Source organism: Vigna unguiculata, chromosome 4 (assembly GCF_004118075.2).
Source record: "Vigna unguiculata cultivar IT97K-499-35 chromosome 4, ASM411807v1, whole genome shotgun sequence".
In the NCBI taxonomy this organism is placed as follows: domain Eukaryota; kingdom Viridiplantae; phylum Streptophyta; class Magnoliopsida; order Fabales; family Fabaceae; genus Vigna; species Vigna unguiculata.
In genome coordinates this window covers 25,243,658-25,256,702 of record NC_040282.1, presented here as the reverse complement: position 1 = coordinate 25,256,702, position 13,045 = coordinate 25,243,658, and positions in this window count along the sequence as shown.

The window sequence follows — 13,045 nt, the reverse complement described above, 5'->3', positions numbered from 1 at the left end:
TAGACAAATTTAGAATTTCAACACAACAACAAAACGTAATTACAATTTTTGATTAAACAACCTCAAAGACAGTAGTGATTCCTTGCTTCAAATGAAATTTCACCCATCACAAATTGCAAACTGAATTGGTTTCGTTATTCCTCATGAACTCACTATTAAACAACTAAGCGGAGGTTAACCACGAATTCAACATGCAATTAAGCAATACAAGCGTTCATGGATTTGTCAAAGTTCATTAAGCATGAAAATCAACTAAAAATGAGTTTCCCACTCTGAAAATTAAGCAAATTCAGATTGTATTCTTCAATTAAAACGCAAACACAAATCCATAATGGAGAAACAACAAAACCCACCGAACAAAACATTAATCTCAAGGTTTCATTTCATTCTTTGGAAAGGAATCAATGCGAAAACTTAGTTCCTCATGGAATCCGAATTAGGGTTCAACAGAATTTGCAATTCAACAATTCAAATGACTTCAAATTGATGTAGAAAACTTAAAATGGTGCAACAAATGAAAATAAGCAAGGAGAAACAGGGAAAGAACCAAAACAACCAACAAAAACGAAAATGCTTCAATATAAATGTTACCTAAGGTGTACAAAACGTGAAAAATTAGCCTGTGCCTCCATGGGTCACCTTCCAAAGCTTAAAAACATCAAAAATGGAGGTTGGAGAGAATGGAGAAGAAGAAGAGTGCGGTTGCATGAAGGAGAAGACCTAAATTTCGTGGTCACATCAAATCTACCACTCATATTTACAAAATTGCCATTATGGGCTGCATAATTATAAAAATGCCACTACTAGGCCTCACATGTTGGCCCATTCACTCAGATGACGTGAAAATGACGTGGCAATGATGTAGCGACTCTCTTCAACTGAATATTAATGTCCAAGCTCTAAAATTTGCTTCACCCAAATACCTAAAAATAATTAAAAACGAAAATTAGGCCAAATAATGTGAAATTAGTCTAAATTCGGAACAGTAACCTAATAAAGCCCAATATATGAAAACACATTAAAGATGAACAATTAAGCACCAGACAACTGTCAAATGGGAACACAAAGGCTAGTGGAATGGAGAAAAATAATGACTCATCAATCTTCAATCTCTGTCCATTCACAATCGAGCTCTTGTTGGTTTAGGATCTTCTATTTCATTGCCTCCATACGGTCTAACATTTTTTACATTGAATGGTCCAAACCACTTTGATCTAAGTTTTCCTTAGAAAAACTTGAGCCTTGAATTGAATAGTAGAACTGGTTTCCCTTGTTTGAATTCTCTTTTCAAAATCTTCTTTTCATGATATTTCTTCACTTTGGTCTTATAGATCCTAGAAGATTCATAGGCTTGCAACCTTAGTTCTTCCAATTCGTGAATCTGCAACTTCCCTCTTTCATCATAATATGACATTTTCCCCAAATTAAGACTGAATTGGTCTCCACACATCTCGATGATTTTCTCAATTGGATCTAGAAAGATGGAAAGTATACACCTCTGAAAAGTTGTTGGAGCATTGCACTAGTCAAATGACATTTTTTTTGTATGTGAAGATTGCAAATAGACAAGTAAAAGTTGTCTTCTCCTGGTCCAATGGATCCATTGTAATTTGATTGTAGCTTGAGTATCCATCTAAGAAGCAATAATATGCCTTTCCAACAAGCCTCATGATGAGATCATATTTATGCCCTTATTTAATGTTTAATTTTGAATTTTTTATTGCATTTTGGTTCTTAAAAGATTGATTTAATTGGGATTTCCTATAATTGGGTTTATTGAGCATGAGATACAAAAACATGTTAAAAATAGTTTTTTAGTTGCATAATTGTTTTTTGGGTATTTTTAGGTGTGTTATTGCAGCTCCAGGTAAGTTGAGCTCATGGAAGTGTGAAAACAATTTGATTAAAGCTTCATGACACCTTAATGATAAATCAAGAATAGAAAATTATCAAAATCACAAAAATCCAAGCCAAGCATTTCATGAAGACGGCAAGAAAAGTTTGAAAAAGTGAAGAAGTTTGGCTAAGCAAAGAAGAGGAAACGGGCAACAAAAATTGGACCTTGCAATTTTCTCTTTCTTTTTCAAGAAGAAGGGCTTTGATAATTCATAAATATTTATGATAAAAGATAATTCGGGAAAATATATCTTTAGATATTTTATTTGATATTTTTAAATAATTATCTTATTGAATTATATCATAAAATATCAAAAGATAATAACTACCAAATCGTTTTAAATATGACAAGATCTTCTTGAATCTTTATAGATCTCCACAACAAACAAATATATCTTGAAGATATTGAATTATTTAGAAGATAATTGGAGGAGATTATAAAAAGGAAAAAAATGGAAATTAGATCGAAATTAAGTTGTTGAATAATTAATTAAAGATTTTTTATTAATTATCTTTGATATATCTCAAAATTATCAACCAAGAAAATCTTCCAAATATTTTAGAAACTCATAAATTTTTTTAATTATTTTAGAAATATTATATCAAAAGATAAAAGATTTCAGCAACACATTATATAAGATTCAAGTCAATTCAAGGCCTATATAAAGAGACCAAAGGAAAGTAGAAAGACAAGCTCGACACTTCGGAGTTTAGAAACCCTTAGGGGGGGGGGGCTAAGTTCTTCCTCTGTCTCCACTCCCTTCTATTTTTTTTTTTATTTTATTTTGCATTCCATGGAGTGCTTAACTTCTTAGGTTAATTCCATTGTAATTTCATTATGGATTCTGAGGTTAAAATGAAATAATTTCTTTGTTCTTTTTATTATTGTTGAGGTTTTAATTTGTCTATGTCTTTTATCTTTGAATCACATGAAAAGTAATGGTTTTTACATCATAGCTAATTAGTGAAATGTTTTAATCTATATGCATATCAATCCTGAGTTCAAAGATTTTTAATTTTAATTGAGAATTTACTATGATTAAATTTAGAAACTTTCATGTGATTGAATGAGTTTTTGCCAATGATTGAGAATGTAGTTTGATTAGAGGTGAAAACTTTAACTAGAATTAATCAAGAATGTACTTTGGTTAATTAGCTTTTTGCTTGATTTTAGAGGTAAAAGAATGAACATGATTAAGGATAATAATATTTAATTGAGAATGTACTTTGGTTAAATTTACTATGATTAATCTACAAAGTTCTTGCTTTTGATTGAGAATTTACTTTGGTTAATAGTGAGAACGCCAACAAATTAATTGAGAATTTACATTGATTAATTTGTAAATCTACAACAATAATTAATTGAGCAATAATCTTTAAATAAGCGATGATGGATCTATTTTGAAAAAGTAGTAGAATCAATCTATTTTTCTTCATCATTATTTTTTTATCTTTTTAAAATTTTATTTCTATATTCCTTATTTTATTTGATTAACCATTTTGTATAGTTTTTATAACAACTAATTTGTTAAAAATCAATTTCGCGTTCATTGGGAGACGACTTTGGGTTACTTTACCCTTTCTATTTTGTTGGCTACTTTCTTAACAATACTGAAAATGTTATAGATAAGTAGTATTAATTTGATCGCGTTAACAACAACATTATCAAATTTGGCACCATTGCTGGGGAACACGATTAGAATTGTTATCATTTAGTTCTTATTTTATTTTATTGTTTTTATTTTTGTATATCACTAACATTTTTTCCTTTATTTTTGTTTCTAACATTTATCTTTATTCTTTAGTTATTTTAATTTTTTTAAGCATAATTTTTGTTGGGAAATTTGTGAAACTAGTTAGGGAAGGATCTGGCTAAGGAAAGATAAGGTACTTAAGTTATCCACTGAGACACACCTCTCTTTCTTGGAAGTCTGCTCAACAAGCTTTCAACTTATTTCTTTTTATTAAACATGTCTCAAAAATGCAAAATCATTTTTTATATGAAAATAATCAACAATGTGATTTTCAAATGAACGATGATTACTATCCACAGCAACCACATGATTCAAATGGTTATCAACAACACATTTTCGCACCTACTTTTGCACCTGATATAAGTAGGTTAACTATACATCAATTTAATTATCTATGCCCTAGATCATCTTTTTTGGAATGTGAGCAACCACTATATCATGAGCAACAACCATATTGTGAGTATTCACTCCAGCCCTCATATGTTCCCTTTGGTTCTCAACAACAACATGCACCATCACAACAAGTTGCACCAATCAATGGACCATCCTATAGGCAAGTTGTGTTATTAATAGATGGACTGATAGAGAAATTAGACACCATAGATGAAAGGTTGCGAGCTTATCAACGATGCAAAGATATTGAACAAGAATGGTATAGAAATGATAAAGTATTATACGACGTGATGGAGGATGCAAGTAACAACAAATTTGTAGAATTACTTTGTACTTTGTGAGATTATTAACTTTTTACTAAGTGAAACTTTTAAACAATATGTCTCATAAGAAATCCACCAAAAATATTTCCCTGCTTTCAATTAAACATATTGACATTGAATTTTTAGGATTTAATTTATAATTATAATTCTGGAAAAATAAAAGTCATGTTGATATGAGTGGTTTGTTTCTATGATTTGCTAATTGAGTTGATTTGAGAAATTACTTGATCAAATCTTTTGTGAAAGAGTTTGACCTTGTGAGTCTTGAGCCTTAATGTAAAGGATGGACCACCACATGTTCCATTCCTATTTTTCTTAAGTGACTTGCTTATGTTTTATTTATACTTAAATATTTAGCTTGATTCTTTTGTATTGCATCTTTTAGGCGAATATGCATGATTTGATATGATTGAGGCATTTCTTGTTTTTAGCTACTTGGTCAAATAAGCTCATCTTGATATTAATCCATTGGTAGCCCCTTTAAGCTTTTAAACATCTTTTTCTTCTTTTAAGCCTATTGCATAACCATGAAAAGAAAAATACCATATTTTACCTCAGGAAGAAAGAAATGAGCTAGTGGATTGTGTTAATGATTGAGGAATTAAGTGTGTGGGCGAGTACCTCACCCACAAATTAATAAAAATGGCAAAACGGAAGAAGAAAAAATGATGAAAGAGTTTTGAAAAAAGAGAGTAGAAAAATGATTCTTTTGTCAAACAGAGCAGAAAAAGAAAAAAAATGGTTGTTTTTGAAATTATGCTCCATTATTTTTTCTATATTTTAATTTTAAAAACCCAAAAGTCCTAAAATTTTTCCTACCTTTGCCTTGGCCCCAGTATAACTTGTGAAAAGTTCTCATGATCTTTGAATGCATATTTTTTGAAAGTTTGTGAATATTAGAGTCTTGTTAAGTACTAAGAGTGCTTACTTCATGAGTATTTTGAGTGAAAACACAAGCCAAAACACTTGAGCAAATTTTGGTGAGAAAATATACATTTAACTTGAGTGCTCTCTTTCATAATTGATTGGGTTGTAAATTTAAAATATTAACCCATGTGTGAAAAATAGAATCTTTTCGGTTGTATACACATGATAATTTGATTTCTAGAAGAATGTTTTGTTTCTAGTTGTGTTCTTTCCTTTGATCCAATGTTGATGTGAAGTAATATAACAACTTCAGTATTGTTAAGAAAGTAGCCAACAAAATAGAAAGGGTAAAGTAACCCAAAGTCGTCTCCCAACGAACACGAAATTGATTTTTAACACCTCTCTAATATCTGATCTACAAATGGAAGTGGGAAGTGATCTTTTCTAGTGGCTTGGTTCAATTTTCTATAGTCAATGCACATCCTCCACCCTATTACCGTCCTTATGGGAATGAGTTCATTGTTTTCATTTTGGATCACGATCATTCCACCCTTCTTAGGAACAATTTGCACAAGGCTTACCCAAGCACTATCTGATATTGGATATATCATTCCAGCTTCAAGTAACTTTGTCACTTCCTTTCTTATCACTTCCTCCATAGTGGGGTTGAGACGTCTTTGGGGTTGAGCCACAAGTTTGTGCATACAATAGGATAGACTAATACCTTTCAAGTCAGACAAGGTCCAGCCTATTACACCTTTATTAGCCTTCAACACCTACACTAACTTAGTTTCCTCCTCACTTGTGAGTGTGCTACTTAGAATCACTAGTGGGCCTCCATCTTCATCAAGGAAAGCATATTTAAGATGGGCTGGAAGCTGCTTTAGCTCCAATTTTGGTTGTTGCTGTTGTTCTTTATTTTTGGGCTCAAGCTCCAAATTTAGGGCTTTGAAAGAAGAGACTTCTTTATGTTGGTTCAGATCTTCTAAGCAATTTTGAATTTCCTCCTCCTACTGAGCAATTCACCCTTCTAGTTGTTTTGTCAAAACTTTCTCAAAGGGGTATGCTACTGCAGCTTTCTTGAACTCTAAGTGTAACATCCCGATAGGATATTACGGTTTTAAATAATAAAATAAAATCACATTTATTATAAGTCCATTTCCCAAAACGTAGGAAATTAAAACAAAACTTTAACTATAATATAATTCAAAAGTTCGCAAATTTCATTATTACAAAATCAACCAAAATTCAACATAATTAAAATTACATCAAAAGTCTTAACATGAAAATCCTTTCCAAAAGCCCAAGTAGCCACTGTACTCCGTCTCTAAGTATCTCTAGGGTGAGCTATGCACACACACACACACACACACACACACACACACACACACACACACACACACACACATATATATATATATATATATATATATATATATATACATATACATATATATATATACACACACACACACATAAAATACTATGTAATCCATCCCAAAGAAAATAACATCACTAAAGGGTTTCATTACTTTCAAATTACCGATTCCCTAATCTCATAGTCCTTCATGAGTCATATGCATGAACTAGGTCTTGGGACTTCACTGTGCTCCCACAAAACTAACCCATTCGTGGTCCAACCCTATGAGCCTATCATGCTCATAGTTCTGCCTTACAAACTCCTCGTCCGTAGTAAAACATCCAAGCCTCCCTCGCTCGGACCATGGCACGTATGTAATCACCATACTATGGACTCCTCGCCCAATAGCAGCCGACGGGAACATAACAGTTCCTTTCCCATCGTGCGTCCGACGCATGTAATCACCATACTAAGGACTCCTCACCACTTAGCAGCCGACGGGAACTCCACAGTTCCATGCCCATCATGCATCCAACCATCAAGCACATCGCAGACCCTTATTGGACTTAGTCCTTCAAGCCCAAACACCACAAACACAAACATATAATTTCCTATATTTAAGAAAAGTAATAAACTAGCTCATAAAGCACACACAAACCTAGAAATTCACAGCAACTCGCTCAAGCCAGGGACCCTCACCTAAGCTAGTCCATCAGTCTCGCCCAAGCAACCCCGCCTCACCTAGGCGAGTGCATAACTATTACTGCACCACACCATCTCGCTTAGGCGAGCCCAACTTGCCTGAGCGAGCCATACCTTCACTCAAACCACCAAAACCTCGCCTGAACAAGAATACTACGTGAACTACGTAAAACCACTGCGAGACCTTGCTTAGGCGAGCCATTCCCGCCTAAGCGAGAGTATCTGTCGTTGAAAACCTAAAACCCCTCGCCTAGGCGAGAAATCGCGCTTAAAGTGTTATGGATTTCATCACGACCTCACTTAGGCGAGTCACCCTCGCCTAAGCGAGAGACCAAGTCGCTCAATCCTGATACTGATCGCCTAAGCGAACTACGCAAGCCAAAAACCAAAACGTGATCCTGCAACTTTTGCTTAGGCGAGATGGACTCCCTTGGGCGAAATTTGCAGAGTTTCTTCTCTTTTTACGTAACCAAACCATTGAGAGCATACCAAAACACAATACAACCATTCCAAACAATGTATATTAACATTACCCAATTACAAGACCCTGTTTTAATTCCCTTGAAATTGCTAAAATCGGAGGTTTAACCATAATCCCCAAATACAATACCAAACCCTCCTTTTAGACACCCAAAACATGCAAGACTCTACAGCAAAATCAATTTACCCCAAATTCCCAATCCCATTAAGCATATCATGAATTTCCTCAAGCATACAAAATCAATTGAGAGTGACAGTTCTACAAGACCATACACAATACATGTAATTCCCACACACAAAAGTCAGCACCCCTAACCTGGACTTCTTGCAGAGATTGTGATGATATAACTCTTCCTCTTGCCTCCAACGACTTTCCCCTCAATGTTCCCATAATTTTCTTTGTGTCAACTTTTAACTCTCTTAATCTCTCTCAATCTCGCTCTCCACTCTATAGGTAAGCTAAACCAATTGCAGAAACCCTATTTACTCTTCTTAAACTTTGCCTTTTATAAGTGTCTTAATAGAGGTTTAAGTTAAAAAACGAAAATATCCTTATTGTTTTTCCCTTGTTTTCTTTGCCTCTTCACATTCAAACCACAACTAGTATTTAACAAAAAGGAAGTCAAATTTGGGTTCACCAAGGTTTGAACCCATACCATTCCAATGTTCAATTCATTACACAACCATTTAACCAATACATGTTTCGTGATACATTCCCACCAATATAAAGTTACATTACCAATTCCATGCTCATACATATTATTAAAAATAATAATAAAACAACGACACATAATTGGCATACTTAGGACTCGAACCCAAGTCCTTTCACACAATCAAAGTACTCTCAACCATTTGAGCTAGTACTTTTCCACGTCACACCAAACAATATTTAATGCCATAAAGGCTCTTATACCCGCATTTATTAATTAATTAATTATTTAATTACTTAATTTTCACGAGTCTTACATTTTCCCCACCTTTAAAAGTTTTCGTCCTCGAAAATAGGACTTAACAACAAACAGGTGAGGATAAGACTTCCTCATGAGATCCTCCATCTCTCAAGTCATCTCCTGGGTTGCCTCTTTCAAGAGAACCTTCACAGTCTGAATCTCCTTCCCTCTGAGCTATTTGACTTGAGAATCTAGAATTATCACCGGTCCAACTCCCAGAGTCAGATTCTCACGCACCTGGACATCATCCTGCTCCAGCACATGAGTAGGATCTGCCACGTACTTCCTCAGCTGTGATACATGGAAGATATTGTGCAGGTTTGCTAAGTGAGGTGGCAATGCAATCTCGTACGCCATTGGTCCGATTCGCCTCGTAATTTGATAAGGACCGATGAATCGAGAAGTTAACTTCCTCGACTTCAATGCTCTCCCAATACCTGCTGTAGGTGTAACCCTGAGGAACACGTGGTCACCAGCCTCAAACTCAAGTGGTCTCCTCCTCTTATCGACGTAGGATTTCTGCCGACTCTGAGTTGCACACATCTGATCTTGTATTACCCTTACTTTCTCAATAGTCTGTTGTAAGAATTCTGGCCCAAGTACCACAGACTTTCCATCCTGCTGCCAACACAAAGGTGTCCGACATCTCCTGCCATACGATGCCTCATAAGGTGCCATCCCAATACTGGAATGGTAGTTGTTATTATAAGTGAACTCCACCAACAGTAGCACATCACTCCACGTCCCGAGGTGATCCAGGACACATGTTCTCAGTAAGTCCTCCAGAGACTATATGGTTCTCTCAGACTGGCCATCAGTCTGAGGATGATATGTCGAGCTCATTCTCAGCTGAATGCCCAAGGTGTTCTGTAGTGACTGCCAAAATCTCGATGTGAACCTTGGGTCTCTATCTGAGATAATACTAGTAGGTACACCATGTAACCTGACTATCTCCCTGACATATAACTTTGCCAGTTTATCCAGAGACATCTTCTGATTGATTGGCAAGAAGTGAGCACATCAATCTATCCACTATTACCCAAATAGAATCATGCCCCTTCACTGACCTTGGCAGGTGTGTAACGAAGTCCATGGAGATGTTATCCCATTTCAACTGAGGAATGTCAAGAAGGCTCCAACGTACCATCTGGCCTCTAATGCTTGATCTTCACTTTTTGGCACACTAAGCAGGATGCTACATAATCTGCAACATCAGTTTTCATGCCAGTCCACCAGAAAGTCGCCTTCAAGTCCTTGTACATCTTAGTCATACCCGGATGTATGCTAAGACGACTCTTATGCCCTTCATTTAAGAGCAATTTCCTCAAAACCCGACTGCTGGGTACACACACCCTCTCTCTGAAACGCAGGATACCATCTCTGGCCATCCTGAAGTCCTTTCTCTTCTCTGTGCCCAACTCGCTAATAATCTGCTGCAGTTCCTGATCCTTACCCTGTTCCACCCGAACCTCATCCAGGAACTCATTAGTGATCCTCAACATGTTGCACCGTATATGACCTGCCTCCATATCCAGTCCCAGATTCATATCTCGCAGCTTCTCGATCAACTCCAACTCCTTAATCATCATGGACGACACATGAGCTCTCTTCCTGCTTAGGACGTCTGCTACGACATTAGCCTTACCAGGGTGGTATAACAGCTCAAAGTTGTAATCCTTCAGGTATTCCATCCAGTGCCTGATAAAGGATTGATCCCTACCAAGGATGATGGCCCATGGCACATGCTTAGAAGAAAGGGAGTTCCTTGATCCCTTCCTTTGCTTTTATTTTCTTTACTTTAAAATTCCTTTAAGTTGGCTTGGTTGACTATTTTTGAGTTGACTTGTTGACCTTGACTTTGGGTTGACTTGTTGACTCAAAAGATTAACTTAACCTTAAACCAACATGCTAATAAATTCCTTAATTTGCTTTTGTAGGAATAAGAAAGGAGGAGGACCACATAGGAGACACTTGGCGTCCTAAGGAAGAGAGAGAAGGAATAAGACTTTCTAGAAGCATCTAGAAAGGGGAGGCCCACATGCCTTGGACACCAAGTCTTCTAGAATGTTCTAGAACCTTCCTTTGGGAGCCTTGGCCATGAAGACTTGCCACCTAGATGGCTTGGACGAAAATTCACCCATGTGCACCCTAGGATGACCTACTTTCTAGAACATGCTAGGTTTCTTTTGTAATCCTTTAACTTAGTTGTTTTGCTAAGGGGCCCCTAGACTTGTCTATTTAAGGGGACCTCTAACACTTGTACAAGGGTTGAACATTTTGAAGTAAAAACACTCTTGTGTCTCAACCATTTGTGAGAGTTTCCTCCCTTGGGAGTGAAACTTTTAAGCCTTATCTTGCATAGCAAGTGGTGGCACACATCCACTCATCTTCAAGGTTGCCATGGCTTCTAGCCTAGCCTTGTAGTGGCGTGCTTCTCACATTTTTACCATTTCTTTCCTTTCCATTTTATGTTTTCTTCTTCCTTTAATTGTTCTTGGTTTTCTATGGTTTATGTACTTTCCATTTCCTTTTTGTTTTGAATCAATCCATCATCTTCTTCTCTTGAGCTTTGTGAAAGGAACCTTCACATCTAGATAGCTTGCTATCTTAATGTCCAGTGGGGATTTCGCTTAGCTTTCTTAATCAACTCACACCATATTCAATAATCTTAAAAAGGAACAAGATAATCCTTCATCAGTGCCTCTGCCTCATATTTAGCTCTTCTGATCAAACTAGTATTTTAAACTCTTGTGATCGCTGAATACCTGAAACTTTGCCCCAAACAAATAATGCCTCCATGTTTTGAGAGCAAAAACTACTACAGCTAACTCCAAATCGTGCGACGGGTAATTTTTCCCATGCACCTTCAACTAACGAGACGCATAAGCAACATGTCGTTTCTCCTGCATCAGCACACATCCCAAGCCTTGATATGAGGCATCACAGTACACCTCAAATATCTTGGTCGTCTCAGGAATAACTAATATAGGTGCAGTGGTCAATCTCCTCTTCATGTCCTCAAAATAGACTTCACACTCGTTTATCCAAGAGAAAGGCTGGTCCTTTCTAGTGAGTTGAGTCAATGGACTCACCATCTTGGAGAACCCTTCCACAAATCGCTTGTAATAACCGTTAGACCCAAGAAGCTTATCATCTCAGTAATTGTCTGTGGTCTCTCCCACTTCACCCCTGTTTCAATCTTCGTTGGGTCCACTACTATTCCCTAGGCTGAGATTACATGGCCCAAGAACTGTACCTCATCCAGCCAAAACTCACACTTCGACAGCTTCCCATACAATTTATGCTCTCTGAGAATTCCCAGCACCACTCTCAAATGCTCTGCGTGCTCATCCCGACTCTCAGAATATATCGGTATGTCATTAATAAACACGACAACAAACTGATCCAGGTAAGGTCGGAATATCCTGTTCATGTAGTCCATGAAAATAGTAGGAGAATTTGCCACCCAAAACGACATCACTACATACTCATAATGCCCGTAGGGTGACCTGAAAGTTATCTTCTGCACATCCTCCGGTTTGACTAAGATCTGATGATATCCAGACCTCAAATCAATCTTAGAGAACACTGCGGCTCCCCTCAGCTGACCCAACAAATCGTCTATCCTCGGTAGTGGATACTTATTCTTTATACTCAGCTTATTCAACTGACGGTAATCAACACACAACCTCGAACTTCCATCCTTTTTCTTTACCAAGAGCACAGGTGCTCCCTAAGGTCATGCGCTCGGCTGGATGAACTTCTTCTCAAGCAAGTCTTCTATTTGCTTCTTCAACTCAGCCAACTCCGCTGGTGCCATCGTATAGGGTGCCATGGATACTGGGCCAGCTCTAGGGATAAGATCAATGGTGAAATCTACATCCCTGCTCGGTGGCAATTCTAGTATTTCATTTGGAAACACATCCACATACTACTCCACTACTGGTATCATACTGATTTTCTCTACGGTGCTATTCTTCTATGTATGAGGCACTATCATAAAACAGGTGGCTCCAACTTCCACTTCATTTATTGCTCTCTGAGCTGAGATTAACTCTAACCCTTCATGTTTTGGGAACACCAAACAGCGCCGTCCACAATCAATTATAATGTGATTGTTAGACAGTCAGTTCATCCCCAAGATCACATCCAGTCCCTCCAAAGGCAAGCACACCAAGTTCACCTTGAACCCACGACCTGTGACTTCCATTAAACATCCAACACAGACTGAACTGGTAGCTACCTGACCCGAGGAGGGAGTTGAAACAAGCAACTCACACCCCAAATCACGTTTCACCAAATTCAATCTCCCCACACACA